The sequence below is a fragment of the Bombus vancouverensis genome, chromosome 2, assembly GCF_051014615.1.
Source record: "Bombus vancouverensis nearcticus chromosome 2, iyBomVanc1_principal, whole genome shotgun sequence".
Classification (NCBI taxonomy): domain Eukaryota; kingdom Metazoa; phylum Arthropoda; class Insecta; order Hymenoptera; family Apidae; genus Bombus; species Bombus vancouverensis.
In genome coordinates, this window is record NC_134912.1 from 14,510,804 (window position 1) to 14,529,295 (window position 18,492).

Here is an 18,492-nt window from a genome sequence, read left to right on the forward strand (position 1 = left end):
TACCAGAGCTCCCTTATTCATCCGGAAAGGAACGACCCTTTCTGCCTTCTCCTAGTCTTCTCACCCTCGTCCCTTGGTGTTTTTCTTCTTGCCGCTTCCCCGCCGTTAGCCTCGCAACTCGCCTTGAAATAAACACTATTCGACTTCTTTGGATGAGGGTTGAAAGGGAGATACAGAGAAGGGTGAAAAGAAATGGCACGGAGAGAAAGTAGGAGGAAAGGAAGGAAAGAAATGGAGGAAGTAGAGGAGTTGTAGCAAAGGTGTACATACGTAGATGTATATAAGGGGGAAGAGTTATGGCGTACACATGGAAACGTTGCGGCGATGCGTGACAGATTGGGCGCGAGGGACTAACAAACTCTGTCGGATATATCCGTCCGCGACCAGCCCACCAATTTGTCGATATCGTTCTTGTATCGTTCGCGTCTACCGATCGATCTGTATTGTTGCTCTGCTGCTTCCACTCACGCGATACCTTCCGGGATATCTGTCCTGATGATCGTTTTATCGACTTATGCTTTATTCGAATCATCTCAGATCTCGGTCGTAAAACCAAATGTTGAATTCGGTAAATTGGTCTGTTTTATCGAAAATCGCGATCAGAATCCTTTTCTCCTTGAAGCATTCACAATTTATCTAATGCTATACGTTGATATGAATACGCTTTTGCTCAAAGTCAGACGTTTAGGGTATTATACTCGATTACACTGAACACAGCAATTGTATAAAGAAAGTGACATTCCACGCAGCTTATAAACCTGCGTACGCACCGCATAAATATTCAGAAAGTCTCATTCTTACTTCTCAAAGGAAACATAGCCGTACTCGCCTCGACCATACGTAACTTCGACCCGCGCTCAATATAACGAAAAAAGAATTACTAACTCCCCATTTCCTGTCTGCCGGCACACCTGACTTTCCAACGCCGTGCCTAAAGAAACTCGCAAAACGCACGTGTCCCGAAATACATACACGGTCCGCGAGCCAAGTTCCCCCGTAAACGTAAGCCCGGCTCTCTTCATTCGTCCATTCGCCTGCACCGCAACGATACGAAGCAAAAGGAACAACGGCGAACGCCTAGCCAGCGGAAGTCGATAAATACCCAAGGCCCTTACTCCTCATTTTCTGGTAGTTTCCTCGTGCGGGCATTCGAGCCTTGGTTAATTTCGTCTGGCTAGGTGTCTGCCAGTCCGAAGACGTAACTATGCAGCAATATCGTGTGCGTGGCCCATACGAAAACGGAATCTCCGATGGCAGCCGGTATGTACACCGCACGGAGACGGTACGGACGAGAGGGAACGATGAAACGACAATTACGTTGAAATAGTGCTTCCGCCAGGAGACGCGCCAATGGTACTCTCTGCCTCGCGAGCCATTCGCGTTCACTGGCCATCGTTCTCCGGTATGCGACCCTTACCGGTGACGTATCGTCGATCTTTATAAATTCAGAAACACGTCTTCGTGTCGCTAATAAGAGCTATATACGTTAGTCAATGGTTCGAATTGATTTATGTTCGATGAATGGAACTAGTAGTACGGCATAGGGTGGTAAGGCTTTACTTTAAATGAATGTTGAAGCTTGTTAGGCTATCTATAGCAAGATCTATCGCTCTAGCTTCGTATAATGGAACGTCTTTAGTGGTATAAGAAACAGAGGAAACGCGGTTCACTGTATAAATTAGCAATATACATAGGCAATGTAACATTGCGTAACAAAGGCACGATAACCAAACGTATAACTGGATTATGTAAATGCGGCGACTATTTATTATTTCCTCGTTTGTCGTCGGTAATACGCTGTCCGGAAGAAATGGCATCGATCGGTAGCAAGCTTATTTCGATATCCGGGATAAGTTCCGGAAAAAAACTGTAAAGTACATGCCCCCGATGAAATATTGCCCGTGGATAGATTTGCAACGGATCGAACCGGGTTTCCTGCTATCATAAATCTTGCCCACCTGCACAGTTTAAGGGCAATAAATAGAAACGATTCGCAGGCACGCGGTAGCCAGAGGTTAAAGAATTCCCTTTATTCGTATTGTTGAAAATTGTGGATCTTTGAAGCCGAAATAATGTTATAGGAACACTAAATTTATACTGAGGATTAATATTAAAATAATGAAATATTTATTTCATGAACGATTCCTTATATATTCATCGATACACACTTGCACGCGTCTCAGCACTTTCTTCTATACCTGTTAACCGACTCTTAACCGACTGAAGAGTTTACATTTCTTTGTTTTCGAGACGCTGCGGACACACATACTTCCACACACTGATATTCACATACAAGTATCTCTATTGCGCATTTAACCTAGTCCAGCACAGAAAATTATACATATCTCAACACGTATCGATAGAGGGCTTGTTTAATATTTGCATAAGGTAAATAGAACACAAGACGTGTGTCATGAAATTGTTAAGAAATGAATAAAACAGCTTGTCGATTTTTACTGCATCAGGAAAAAATTGTAATTATCGCAAGTTGATCTGTTGATTTTTCCCACGCTGTAAATATTAATATTTAATTTATTTGCTCTTATACACGAGCGTTTATCCATCGTAAAATATTCTCGGTATAAAAAACACGACCTAACCTAAACACGTCACTCTTTGAAGTAGAAATTTATCGCTACATAATGCAAGAACAATAAAAATCAACAGAAGCTTAAAAGCACGTAAATCGCCGTGTTGGACCATTTTTAACCAAACTAATCGACCCATTAAATACTACTCTATCAAAGCCTTTCCACTAAACCTAAAAAACCAAGCATCTGGAAGAAGCTGCTGCCTCTATCGAGACCGAAATTTAAAAAGGAATTCCGCACCTTCGTCATCGTCTCCATAAAACGAGCAAGTAATACGTTCCACGCTTCTCGCGTGGTAGAAAGAACGACCATCGATCACTATGCTAAAAAGCAACCGCGATTATTGTTCGACCAGCTCTTCCGTCTGTAGGCGTGACACATTGAAAGAAGGTATCGCGGACTAGTTGGTCGACGTCGTCCACCAGTCGAGTAACGGCCGGTCTTTTAATCTCTAACCTCTAAATTATCATCCAGCTTTTCCTTTTTCTCCTGTTGCGCGCGCACGCGAACGCGCCGGCTTGAATGAACGGCGCGCGACACAGAAGAAACCCACTCTCCACTTATAAATAGATAAATACGCGACTAACGTGTGTATATAGGGCGTCAAACGAGGAACGGAGGTTATGTATATCCCGTGGTCGGAAGTGGACGGGCGAAAGCTGGCGCGATCAAGTGATTTTCGAGTTCATTGGGCGGTGGAAAGGGGCAACCGTGATCACTTCGACACTTATCGGCCGTGATAAAATTAATTTATACGTACGTTGACTAATTACGGTCTAAACGTTAATTTTCAGACACGCCAATATACAATACCTGTAGAAAGTTTGTTTAGAATATTTTTATAATATACAGGGTGGTTGGTAACTGATGGTACAAGCGGAAAGGGGGTGATTCTACGCGAAGAAAGAAGTCAGAAATTTTTTTTTTTAATTTTTCCATCGAGACAACGATCTACAGTGAGATCCGTTATAACGTACCGCACGCGTACCGAGCGAAAATTCAAAGTCGATTTTCTCGAAAACAAAGCCTCGAACGAAAAATTTTTATTTTATATTTTCAACTTCTTTTTTCGCGTAGAATCACCCCTTTTCCGCCTGTACCACCAGTTACCAATCACCCGGTATAATATAGGAAATAATATTTTGCTAAATTTTTAGAAATATCACGAAGCTTTCGAACAATTCAATATTATACTGTATCGTAGAAGGATGTGTACAGTAAAATAGATAAAATGTGACAGATAACAGATGTGTGGAACGATTCTAACAAGTAGGTCAGGTTACAGCTCTGTTTCAAAAGAGGTTCGAAAAAATATCGCAGAGGAACCTCGGCCAAAAAATGCCAAAAAATGTAATTTTACGAGCACGATTATTGATATATTCTCGAATCTCTTCTTTCGTGTAAATCTTGCACGTTTCTTTTCCTTCAATTGGTAAGATTAAGAAACGGATGGCTTTGTAAGTGATATACAATATTAAGCACAAGCCGGGGAAAAAGTCTTAATTGTAAATGGCGGCTGCACAAATTGCGGAGCGTGGTAAATTGGCTCGTCGCAGATCCTACAAGGGCCGCTACTAATTTTTCCATGAGTCACGAGTGAAAAGACGCTAAGAAAATTAGACGGAGAAAGGACGTGCCACTTGTTCCTAAAACCAGGCGTCCAAACGTTGGCCAGCTCGAGTACCCGGTCTGCAGACAGAGCATATATAATGCAACGTACAATCGTGACCCTTGAAATTAGATTTATCTGGCCCGCAGTTGACTCAGGACAACAGAGGTCAGCTCTTCTGGGGTCGGATCGAAGTGGAAGAGGCCACTAAGTCGGATCGAATTGAGACGATTTGAAGTGGAGACAGGCGAGATATGACAAGCGTTATGAAGAGATAATAACCGGTTATTCGCTATTGCAAATCTTCCACAGTGTCCCATTTAAATCGAATCTGTCTTGTTACATTCCGTTAGATTTTTATTCCGTTTATATCCTGTTATTTTCTCTTTTATTTATATTTCCTTTTATATTCCGTCAGGATGCCATCTATACAAATATTCTATAATTACCGTCGTAGGTGTATTAAAAAATAAAAATGTACGTATTCTATATCTCGATGGAGGATTTTAAAACACACATGGCTCACAGCAGTTTCGCGATCAATCTTCTTTCTTACACAGTACTGCCAACTCAAGAACTTTTTACACTAACTGGAAAAGCAATTGAATTACCAAGTAAATATTTACAGAGACGACTATTTGCATTTATTGGTGATATTGTATCGAAGAAGTGGTTAGATTAGTTTATCAATAACTTTCCTACGTTTGATTCAATTATTTCCTTGAAACAGTGAAATCACGAATCGAACATTGCGTCTACCTTGCACCGAGAGAGCGCACTCAACCGAGTCAATAATGTTCCCTCTATGGAAGATACTCGAGCATAATCAAACCGCGAATATCGTCACGAGCGTCGTTAACGCTCGCTTCGCACCGTTTATACTGCAATCATTAACAGGGGCTCCGCTGAATAATTAGTCGAAAAGAAGCTAATGATAGCTGCGAGCCGAGATAAAAAGCGAGCAACCCGGTCGTCGCATTGAATCAATTAATTTCGTTGGTCGGCCGGCTACGTGACGTTCATTAATTATGTTGTTCACAACGATTTCTCGCGAGCCTAATAAATTCGAACTCGTTTCGAAAGAGCGTGACACGGGACGACGTTAATCATTACGTATGGTGATTACTCGTAGCAAAAATCACTCGGAACAAAGTCGATGTTTTCACGACCGATGACGCGCAGCAGCTCGACGAGCGACGCGCTATCTCAAAATTGTGCGCTAACAGAGCGATAATTTTGCTTTGTGTTTGTTGAGAATTATGGATCCTGATCGCCGAAATAAATGTATAGGAACACTTAGATTACATTTAGAATTGATATCAAGATAGTTTCACATTTATTTAATATGTGATGTACAAGATATTCGTCGATACGTATTTGCACGCGTCTCAGCACTCTCTTTGCCTCGCCATCTTCATTACCACGCTACCAACGGAACAATTGCATTCTTCTGTTTTACGAGACGCTGTGCACGCACATACTTCCACACACTCATACTCGTATATGTGTGTCACTACTACGCGGCTAATCTAATGTAGCACACAAAATTACACATATCTCAAAAGTGTTGGCGCGTTTCGAATTTGAATTATGAAATGACAGGTTTTAGTGATTCAGGTTAATGTGAACCAGATGCGTGATAAGATGCAAAGTCCTTAACCGTTGCCCAAAGTTGATAAAGATGAATTAAGATAAATTATACGGCGAGTAGGCGGTTGATCGACAAGAGATACTTCGTGTCAGACAATGGACTGGCAGCATGACTAAGTGGCTGCTTGAAGAGTACGGTGCTCGGGGTCCACTCGTATGAAGAGCAAATATTATTTATCTCGTAACAACTCGTTGGTCGTAATTGCGTCGATACGAATGTTTCCACGTGAACCGGACCACGCTTGTTTTCCGCCCTAATTCACAGTATTTTTTTCCGCCTCTCTTACAGGCTCTGTTTATACGTATGCGATACTAAGTAAATACATTTTGTTTTTTTTATCGATACTCTAAATCGTACCGTAAGAGAAACTGAAAAATAATAATAATATCCATCTATCAAAAATGAAACTAAATAGAAGACAAAATTCAAAGTAGCCAACAATTGAATATACGTACACGATACAACCTGCGCGTGTACATTAAATATAGAAACCTCCATCGTACGATCCACAATTACACCGGTTACACAAAAGAGAAAGACATAAAAAAGAATGGAAAATAGGGTAAGACACGTAAGCTAAAAAAAGCAACGGAATAGAGGGCGAGAAACGGCGGACTAACAATTACTCGACACGTTGGCCATGTTTGCCGGCGGGTCCCCAGTTCCTCTGCGAGTTCTCGGGTCATTGAAGACAGCTGCGGACGGATCGCGCGCGTTAATGTCGCGTGCCGCGTAACGATCCGGCCGCATTTGTTATTCCTGGGAAATGGGACGAGCCGAGCGGACGAGTGAGCCGTGCAAACACAGCATTATCATCGTCGTTAGAGAAAACACCGGCCTTTCGAGTGTTTCTCGGCTCGTCGGCTCGGCGCCGCTCGTCCTCCGCGTCACACTCAAAATAATGATGGCTCGCGCTTCGATGTCGCGGCTACCGTCTCGCTTTCTCTCCCTTCTCTTCGCCTTTTCTCCGCCTTTTCTCCCTGGCTCCATCTTTTCCACGAACCATTTCGAAGCCTCCGCGATTTTTCTTCGTTACGTCACTGACCGACCTTCCTTGGTACATCGAGTTTCCTGTGGCTAGAGAAGCGGCAGAAGGAAGGGGACTTTCTTCTTCTCGATTGTCTTTCCCGCAGAGAGTTTTCGAGCGATTTGGTTGCGAGCAATCGCTTTGAACGTTGCTCGAACTCGAGCCAGTTCCCTGGATATCTTGCAGCGTTGGTAGCACCGAAGCGTGCTGTTACAGCGGATCGAAAAAGAATTTCCATGGGAGGTTATTTTTACTTGAAATATATCGTGGTACTTTGATAAAAGCGGTGTACAGTTAAATTTAAGTCAGCTTTCCCGTGTATTCAAAAATCGAAACGCGATGCATCTTCTTGGCAAAGATATTTTAATTTAATACGTTTTACAGATGTTTCGTAGTTTCGTATTATCGAAGTATTAAACGAAGACATTTTGGAATATTTCAACATTTCCAGTCGGAGTCTCTCTGTTAGTCAGGATTTACGAGTATAAAATTTTAGTCATACGAACGGACTTCAAAATATTTTTGGTTCGTCGTTTTTCACCATCATCGTTCGAGAACGGCGAACGTCGAAAAGAGGGTGAAGCAGGAACGTCAAAGCTGGACTCGTTTTGTTTCCCCGTTTCCGGTGGACCGTACTTGACTTCCCGGATTTCCAGGCTAATGGGACACTTGGAGGTTTTGGAAAAGGAGCACTAGCGACGATTCGTGTTCGAGGAAACCGTGAATAATGTCGTGGCCGGCCCCCTTATGGCTGCTTTCCAACGAAAACGTGATTAGCGACGATATGAGCTATGCGATGTGATAGCGAATATACCAGTCGGAATATTTTTAAGATAAAATAGAAGGTGATTCGATATTGCTGGCAATAGCATTATAAAAGGAACAATTCTTAGAATTTCCGTAGATCGATTGGTAAATTAATTCGAAGTAAATTTCATAATGAAGAAGATATATATGCAAATTGCTTTGATAATTTCGTAGACGTGGATTTTAATATAATTTTCTGCGTTTAAATATCAGAGGAAATAGTTCAAAGAAAATTTTCTATAATTCACCGTTCAGGCGAATCCTCTATCATCTAGTTTTAAACTAGCGATGAAAAGATGAAGAGACGATTTAGACTAATTTACAAAAAAAGTAAGTATGTAGATGTTACAATTTCCATCGCAATTTTTTTTTCTGCATTGTTCGAATGCTCAATATATATCAAACAATATAATTAATGACCCATCCCGCATATAAATTAAAGTCCCCTAATAAATTCCCTATCAGGTTATCCCTAGCCCTTTTATTAACCCCACCCTCTATACATATCCCAAAGGTCTACCACTGTAACCCCGCTTTATTACCATTCTTTTCTCAGTTCCACGCCACAGAGCACTAATAAATTCCTGTATACCCTTTCGAGCCTAACCCCATGCAGCCGAACGACAGCCGAGGCTTCTCAGGACAGAACCCAGGTGTACCGAACTTAATCAGACCTCGGCAAATCATTCCAAAATTCCCCGAACACATCGCGACGTCCCTTCACGGGTATAATCATCTCACGGAACTGAATTCAACTTTCCCCCTCCCCTTTTTCTGTTGTCGGCAAGTCCGCGCCAAAGCTGGTAATCGTCGCGACCGAGCAAAAATGAGACAGGCTCTGGCGAATCGAGCGTCGCCGAAGAAAAGGACAACGCGATATTCAGTAGTCGAGGAAAAGGAGGGAAGAAAGCATGGGGGCGGTGGCGTTGGTGGGAGGGGAGGGCTTGGAGATAACGAGAAAACGAAGGAACGCGAGTCGTGAGAAGACAGGGGGACAAAAACGTCCTCGGTGGCCAGGTATTTTTGCATTATCGTCACGCGCGCGCGGTCTTATTACCGGCACACGTGGCGTAATATTCTCCCCTTCCCCCTTTTTCGCATCACCCTACTCTCCCAGCCTTCTTTCTCTCTGGACTCGTTCTCGCGGCCTCCTCTTTCTTCTCCGTCGCGTTGTTCGCATTGTTAGAATGCGACAGGCGGCGCTCATCCACCACGGAACAGCAGGAGGGTGGATGATCGAATAGTGGCAAAGTTTGCAACCATCCACCACCACGCCGATGATACATCCCTCTGTCGATCCTTCGACGAAGCCACGCGTCGTTGTGTCGTGGAATGGCAGAGACGGAGAACGAAAGAAGAAAAGGTGTGTACGAGACGATGCGAACGAGAAAGACGGAAGATGGCTGCCACGGTACCTAACCTCAAGCGTCTTTGTTCTTTGCCATCTTTTTCTTAACTCATCGCCTCTCATCTCGACACGTAGGCGACCGACCTTTCCCCGTTCAAGCTGCTCCGTTCGTCCGTGTCTCGTAATAACGTCTCTTCTCTCCCATCGGATGACGCTTCTTCGTCCTTTTTTTTTTCGGCGGGTGTACTGTCTGTCTCTCTCATTGTACGCGCTCGTTTGTTCGGTGCGGCGCGCGTGTCGCGAACAGCAGCCACGGACGTGACCGGTTTCGACAATACCGCCACCATTATGTATCGGCCCCCGTGATCCGATGCTGCGGAACGGTGTTTTGAAGTTTTAGGCGCCGATGTGCATAATTTTGGAGCTTGTTAGGAACCAAGCTGTCAGATGGGGCTACCGTAGGGTTCAGAGGTTTCAAGGACTGTAGGTTTAGGGTACCTACATATCGGTGGAATTTATTTATAAGCCATTCATTTATGCGCGTTTATTAAAGGTACTTCGTCGTTCAAAGTAATTCAAATTTAAATATTAAATGACCGTGTTGAATCGTATACATATATATATATCGCGCGTTAATAAAATTATCATCTTATGTTTCAGAAGTTTGAGAAAATAATCGAATGTCTGACCAAATATTGACCTATACTACTTTGTCAACACGAATCTCACCAGTGCCGGTCAAATGATCGGTTTCGAAATTTAATTTAAGATTGCACGTTGTTGTTTCTTTCGTTTGTTTAACTTTATGTAAATTCTGATATTATCTGATTAATCAATTTCTCAATTTTTGTTAAGATAAGAATTTTCATAAAGTTAGATGAACAAAAGAAATAACAACGAATGTACAATTTTAAATCAAGTTTTGAAACCGGGCCTGGTATGGTTGGCGTTAAGATCGCTTGCTGAATACGTATCCCGTTTTTCATCATCACTAAATGTTCAATTACAAATGTAACGCGAATTTGTCAGTTACTTTCAAGCGTAGAATTCTTAGATTACTGTAACCTCGGAAATTCAACAAATTTTTCACCGTTTCTGCATATTGCAAAGCAACAACCTGGTATACCTAGTGCGCTTCGCTGTAGCGAACAAATAATATCCGAAATGATCTACGGCTTTCATCGCGCGTTCGATATGATTCAAAAGGTTTCACGTGTATCTCGGCGGGAGCGCAAAGCTTTCAAGTCAGTCCCCGCGAAAGAGCAACCCTTTCGCTACGGAAGGCCGCGCACATGCACTCCGACAATGGCGGTGTAGCTTTTTAAAGGATGCAAGCGCTGCGTCTAAGAAAGAACCCCGACGGTTGCACCACGCGAAACTCGACATGCCTGAGTAATTTCGTATATTCGCGTCGGTTTTGCGTTTGATACTACTCCCCACAGCGAGGATGTTGCACGACAAACGTGTAATCCATTACATAAATTCTATCAGAGAATGTCATCTGTACAAAGAATTTCGTCTAATACGTGCACATACATTGAATATTTTATATCGTTAAAGTTAAGTTTACCTGATCTGAAATATGCGTTGAAAATTTTAAACGAAATCGAGATTCTTTTGTTCTCCGCTTGATATAAAAGTAGTGACAGAAGCGACAAATCATAAATAGGGTTTAAATATAGTTATAATTGCCATGCACTTAGACCGACAGAAAAAACTAGCCGGCTCATTTTTCTTGATTCATTAAGACTCTAGAAATAGATCTCTAGAGAGCCACAAATAACACAGGCTTCACATTTCGTGGCCTATATCCACTCCGGCCTTTGAAACATCTGCTCGAGGTTAACGATCAGCCCCCGCAAAAACCGGAATAATAAATCGGAAGCCCTCTTGTACGAATCAACCACCGGAAAGTCGATAAAAATTCTCTGCTGATGAAACATTCATAGATACTTCAGAAAGGCTATACACACATGCACGTACAACTATATGTCGTAAAACATGCGACGCATAGTCGAATCTAACCGTAGCAAAAGCTTAAAGAAAATCGCTCACAGGGACGTCTGGACGAAAAACGGTCCACTAAACCCTCTCGTTAGCGCGTCCTCCAACGCGCTCGTTCCAAACGTTTTTCTCGCATTACTCGTCTCCTCTATCGATGACTTTGAAACGCTGACAATTTTCGAGTCGACGCATACAATGGCCCCGTAACGAATTGAAACGGATATTACCCGTAGTAAACGGGACACGGGCCAAAGAATGTAAGATAGGCGAGTTCGTTGCAACATTTGAACGACAAAGGCGCTACGTAGCGTGACAGCGTGCGTGAATACAAAGTTAACGATAAAAAACTCAGGCAGACCTTTTGTAACGCGTAGACTTGGGATTTTTATGCGTTTACCTGGAATTTAAAAGTATAGAACACGTGGAACACGAATAGTATGTGAGAATACATAAAATATAGAGAATAGGGTACTTGTTATGTAATATTTAGGTGGTGAGACGAATAAAGGAGATTTGTAGAAGATCAATAAGACGAGAAAAGATGACAATTTCGTGGAAATGTGCAGCGTTCATAACAACGATATTATGGTTGAAACATTTTATAGAGAATCATGGTCACCGGTTGCGTTGCAACTCGTTTTATTAATCCCCACCTCGGCTCTAGCCAACTGCTGTTGCTGATCACACGACGCAGCCGGCAGAAGGAATGAGATTTCGCGGACGAATCGACGAGTCGATTTGGCAGGCTTGTCGGTAGATTGCAGCGTAGCAACAAAACGAGGAGCAAGCAGCGCGCCGTGCCGGCTCGTTCGTTTCGACGCCTCGAAACGGGAATTCGTGATTGTCAGCGTGCCTGTTCCGTACCTGAAATGCCAATTTTATTCGACAGCTCAAAAAAGAGGAGGAAGAGGAGAAAGATAAGCGATTTTCGATGTTCAAGACGATTCCACTGATTTCAGAGTTTGCATGGCGAGATTAAGGTTTTTCTTCTTTTACGAACGTTTGAATAGTCACAATTTGATTACAATAAAGAGAAATGTGGCGATAAAAAAGATCATAGCTCTCGACTATTTTATACTATTCGCCATAAATTTAATATTTTACGTACCACCCATGGTATAGTGAAAAAAATCTAGCAAACTACAGTGGCGAAATGCATCGTTTCTTCGACAAATTATCTCTTGGTTTTAACATGAAAAGCTTCACTAAAAGATCACTAAAACGAAAAATAACCAGATACGCAGAAATTCCAATTTCTCCTTTAATGTCTCACATTCTATATTTTTCTCGCGAACGCCGTCTGACGGTATAAATCTGCGTTAAAACTATCGGCGAAGCGAATCTCGAAGTCCGTCGTGCGTAAATTCCTCAGCAGACACGCCACACACTGACTACACGCAAAAGCAGCGACGACCTGACACAGACGTATTCACAATAGTATCGCTTCTTGGTGAGTTCGCCTTTGAATGCAGAACGTCCATTGCATTATTCAATTCCGATCGGCCGCAATAAAGAAGCGGAATAAGAGACGGAGGCTATCAAATGGCAGACGGATGTTGCAGCATTTTTCTCCACGAGATAAAAGTTCTCGCGTGAGTTGGTCAGCTTGAGCGATGCGCGCGCACACGCTCTACTTTTTCGCGCCTATTTCAAACCGTGATTTGTAAAACAAAGCAAAAGAATTCTATGAATAGCATTCAGTTATACGATTACTAAAGAACAGAAAATATCTTTAGTTAAAGAAGATCTTATCATCCTTTTCCGCATCAACCGGAATTCACTAGAAATAGAAAAGCAGACGAAGAAATTCCCCAAAGAGAATATCAACTCAACTTCATAGTTCTTTCACATCCGAGCTCTGTTCATCGTTGAAAAGAAAATAGGCGTGCACTCGAGGGACAGGGAAATACAATATGAAATATCAATAGATGATGAAGGGAGATTACTCGTCCACGCAGTAAACCCGGCTTGACATACAAAGATCAGATTTTCGTTTGGAACACGGCCTGTGAAAGGGGGGGATTCCTTTCACGTGCCACGCGATTTTATCTCTCTACGTGGCGCTGTGCTCGTGGATCGAGAAATCATTACTGGACTAACGTATTTCGCGAAGAGATAGTTCGAAAGACGATCTAACTCGCCTTGTCTAATTAGAACCTAGAAGCCTAGTTAAAATAAAACTTATCCTTTTATATTTACTATTAAATTGTTTGCCATTGTACGTTGAATGCGTAGAACACTCGTTTAACGTTTTGCGCATCGCAAAACGCTTCTCATTTTTGGTTAGCGTAAGACGATTTAATGGCTACGTGTATAAACGCGAGGGATTCGATTTCCAAGTAACTTCGTCGCTCACAGTCGGTATCCTTTTAACGCGACGCCGGATAGCAATAAACCACGTAAGCTGGTACAGGGCGTGGAAGAAGAGACAGGATTTACGCGGGATTGTATTACCGAGCGCGCAGCAGCTGCCTGGTGTCACATTTTATAACGTCGCGACTGACATTAGCCGCCGTTGCTTCTCGTGTTCAACTGTCGGAGAGACACTGAGAGACTATGGAACCCGTTTAAAGATTCATCCGCTAGCTTAATAAGAGCCACTGACCGTGAACAGCTCTCCTACGAACCAACCTTTATGCCAGTTCCTCGAACCATGGAACGATGACACGTGATTTTCGGAATGGACATTTTCGTCTTTATGCATCGTTAACACAGTGATAGTAGATTTCTTGTAAAAGCTAAAACTTCGTTGAAGTGTCACTTTCAAGACTCTTCAAATTTATTACATATTGGTTGTGTTACTTAATTTTCACTTGGCAGTTTTATTAGGAAGTTTATATGTGATTTGGCAAAAACAGATACTAATTCAAAACCCCTAACAGATTCTCATTCTTTTTATCGTTACATTCATATATCATTGTCAGCCAATTGTCTTTATCACTAGCTTTTGCCTTTGTACTCCACACGAAATACAAACCAGAAAAAGTGACAAATGTTTGAAATACGCGAGCCAAATAATACAAGCAATCCAGCAAGTTCGCCTAACTCGTACCAACTGTAAAGAACATCGACTTTAAAAATTCGAGCTACAAATATTCTCAACGTCGTTTCCGCGTCATGAAGTGCTCAACAGTTGCCAAACACCAAATCATAGTTTCGCCTTACCTTTAGAACGATTCCGAGAGTCATCGTTGGCCAATTATTTGCCAAGCGACAATGATCGTTCCCGTGATACGCAAGCGAATGGTCTTTCCGTCGTTGCGTTTCCTTGTTACTCGGTGAGATTAATATTCAAAGGGCACTGCATCATGCGGGATTTCCGACTCTATGACGGCTGTAAACGATGCGAGGTCATCGAACGCGCGAGTTCCGGAAATTCCTTTAAAGTCATGGTAACGTCTCGATCTTTTGCTCGTGGAATCGCCTTGAATATTCAGCATCGTCGTATCTATTAGGCTTAAGTTTACCGCCTTTATTACAGAGGGAAAGTAAAGAAATCAGGCTCGTTGATTTGGAGGTTAGGCGAGATTGTGTTTACGAATTATGTCACGTGGGGCGCTACCAGCGCGATAATCGACCAATTAAGATTATAATTTCAATGTGGTCATGCTGTTGTACCACAGGTTGCTTCTAATTAATGTAACAAGAGCAACATTAATATGTAATTAGATTGGAGTCGCTGTTAGCTGATACAGCTATCGAATGTTGATTTACATGTTCTTTAATGTGCTCGGATAGTAATTATCTGCTTTCCACATGACTATTAAGAGTTTCAATAGAATCTTAAGAAAACTGCTATTTGCAACTTTTTGATCGCTTTGAAGTTGGTAATGAGTTTAGGAAAATACCTACGTGTTTTAAGAATGAGTAATTAAAATCCTTTAATTCTGCAAGTTTTTTAGTAACTCTCTCACTAATGAATAGCTGGTAAAAGTTTGTGCTGCTAAGTCAGCCACTTAAATAGGGGAACGATGGATATTAAACTGAAAAGGTGAATTATTCGAATGCTATGGCATGAAACTTCCAGATTTCTTGATTGAATTCGTATAACGAGCTCCATAACGAGTATCCATTACCATTCCAGTGCTGTTGTTCAATTATCTCTGACAAGAGTATCTCGTGTTCCTTCTCAATTATGTACAATTAATTCATAGAATCAACATAATCTACTTTTTTGATTACTGATTCTCAAGCATTATACAATTGTTCATATAAGTTATCAGATTTCTAAAAAAAATTGATCTGTTTAAGTTTCGTTCAACTATTTAATTACAAATATAAGGTAAGAGACGCTGTTCATCTCAAGCAGGGTAATATCTCGCTTTTCTTCCGTCATACGAGCGGACCTCGTTATTCTTGTTGCAGCAGTAACCATAATTCTTCCCTTTCTTATTTTTTCCTTCTTCATCTGGAAGTACGATTCAATTTCAAGCGACGACGACCCCTGCGTCGGGTTACGGATCTTCGTGTCGCTTTACCTTTCTTTCGAGAACGCGCCTGAGGTGTCAGATTTTTATTAGAATTCTTTGGACGTGTCTTCCCTTTCTGTCTGTACATGCGCGCCAACCTTACGATCGGTCGCGTTTCCACGGATCGTGTTCGCAGTGAATAAAGCCGACTTGTCGTTTCTTTGCATGCAGTTTCTTTACTAGCTTAGCGAAAAGGGATCAAAATAACGATTGTTACGAGAATTATAAGTCTATTTAATCTATCGAGTTGCATTGATAAGCAAATAAATAAATAAGTCACGTTTGTTACTTTCTAAGCCACTTTTAAATATTATTATATCAAACGATACAATTTTATTTTTCAAGCGAATTTGATCATCACATAGAAACAAGAATACTCTTCAATCGGTTCTCCGTTTTAATCGTATAAAATAAGATACAATATAATGTTTGCAACAGCAATAATTTGACATCCACTGGACCAAGTTAACTTATTCTCCTATTTCTAAAAGATCGACTTTAAACACTCTGCCTTTACCAAAAACGTTTCCTTATCCTCTTGATATTCCGCGATCCTCTTGTCCCACTCTTCTTACTCTTAAAACGTGGCGCGCGCGATCGTCAAGGCAGCAGGAACGGACAAGTCTTAACGAAGTGGTTGGACCTCGAGAGAAAAGAACGTTTGATGTCTGACCACGGTTCAAAGCCTATACTCGGTGTCTCGTTATCGAGCGTGTTCCGAGTAACGACGCGTTCGTTACATCATAATTGGATCACACGCTCGGCCCTATCCTCGGGCCTGCTCCAATCTTCCACTCAGACAACACTCGACTCAATATGTGACAGCAACGCCACCCGCAATTACCCTTTTAACTTCCAATATATCAGACAGCCGGTCAATTCGCTTAATCGGTGTAGGTGTCGTAGCCGCGCGCGCTAGCACGCCACCGTTGGATGTTCAACGGTTGGTAGCGCACGTCGGGACATGCGATGGTAGAGAGGAAACAGGGATATACCACGCGGCAGCTTGGAACGATGTACCTGAAACGTCGAACGTGCCTGGAATTAGAATATTGAAGAAATGATGGGGATAGAGGAAAGGAGGGTGGGGAAGATTGCAACAAAAGCAGAAACTTTAGCGATGCCATGAAGGACTCCAATGGCTAGGGAATTTTGTTCAAGCTCAGCTTCGTTTACTCGGGATTCTCCCTACACGAAATCGCGCCCTCTGGTGCGTGAATTTAGTTGCTAAATTATTTTGCGATGTTTCTTGTATCCCTTGAAAAACACATATCGTATCCATAGAAGCATGGAAGATAGAATGGAAAAATGATGCACAGACTGTGATCGAGGATCCACCGAATGTACCAACGACTAAGCTAATCCATCGTATCGATTAGGAAATATAACCCAATTTCAGTTAACTGATTTACTCGCGCAAATGGATTAACTCAGCTTGAAGAGGGGGCCACAGCGTTAACACGCCGAATTGCTGCTTACTCCGTTCTTCCGCCATGCTTTTCCCTCTCTGTCTCCCATTCCCTTCTTCTCCTCGGTGCAGTCGTTCATCTTGTTTTCAGCTACTCTCCCCTCGCTTCATTTGTCCGTTACGTGCAATCAGGAATCCGGTTGTCCGTAGTGAAACGACTGTACAGCTGTCTGAAGCTTCTTAACCTAAGCTGTATTTATTTGTCACCGTCGAAGAAAATTCGCCGCGCTCGTCTGCTACTCACTCTTCACTCTCCTCTCGCTGCGTTCGCAATCTCATTAAAGCTTTATCCGCGCCACGGGAGTTGATTAGTGCTGCGCGTTACGGAATTGCGTTTCCGATGACAATTAAATGTTCAAGCTGCGAACGTGGTCCTTTGCTTTAGTCGATTCTAGCGACGCTTTCGTCTAAAACGGCAGAGAGAGAGAGAAAGAGAGAGAGAAAGCGTTGGATCTTGTGAAATATTGTAAAACCTGTTAACTCATTGTCTCGTTATATGGATATTACAAAGATTCCAATAATTATATACTCTTCCATATACACAGTATGTACAGTAGTACTGTATAGGCAAGAGAAAGATTTATGATCTACGTTATTGAGACTATAACCACACTGAAACTTAGTTATACAGCAAAATTCACTTGTTTCGTCAAACTTCTCCTTGTCATTATCATACGGGGATGTGCACACTGCGTACAGGAATCTTCCATTAGTATTATAATAGATTTAATTAAATCCAGAGATACGATGCCGTGTAACACGACTAAACTCGCCTGTAAAGCATCTTTATCACGAAATGATATACTTATAAGTCCGATTCGAATAATAGAGAGATCTTTAACCTGTACGATAAAAAATATTCGTTTATCGAAAAAGAATCAGACATCTCGGGAATAGAATGTCATATTCGAGTTCTTTAAGCGACATGCTTTTTGCAATAAATTACGGACGACTCGCGGTGACGAGCATAAACACAACGATCCTAGAGACGCGTAGGGTGAATTACTGGGCGAGACGACGATTCAGAGATCGAATAAGATGTCACTGGCCATCGTCCAAGTTTTAAGACCCCCATTATTTCGCCATTAAAGTTCTTTCGCCGGCCGGTTTTTGCCGGCCGCGACGAGTCCGCCGATACTTTTAGTAAATTAATTTTCTGCCGCCGTCTGTTCTCAACTTAATGATCCCCAAAAGAAAAAGCAATATTTATTGCTCGCAACTATTCCTTTCCTCGTTTCTTCTGTCACCCGGTCGGTAAAGCACCGACATCGGGACCTCTGCCAGCGATATTTTCCTTTTTTTTCTTCCCCCCCCTCTCTCTCTCTCTCTTCCTCTCTCTTCTCCTTTCTACGTTTCACTCTCTTACATTTACGTTGCTTGTGTTCTTCTTTTTTTCTATTCTGGTCCTCTCTTTGCGTCGTGCCTGATTGCTTCCTGGCCGGAGGAAATATGAGCAGACGTTTATAGGATCGCGAAGCGGCAAGAGCTGAGCGCGCGATTATTTATGGCGTTTGTCGA

At 42.2% G+C, this 18,492-nt stretch overlaps 1 protein-coding gene across 4 annotated transcripts in view; it reads left to right on the forward strand.

Moving 5' to 3' along the window:
• The window catches only part of Ten-a (Teneurin-a transmembrane protein), a 113,553-nt gene that overhangs the window by 45,670 nt on the left and 49,391 nt on the right, over positions 1–18,492 (forward strand). The gene's annotated exons all lie outside the window — the stretch shown is intronic.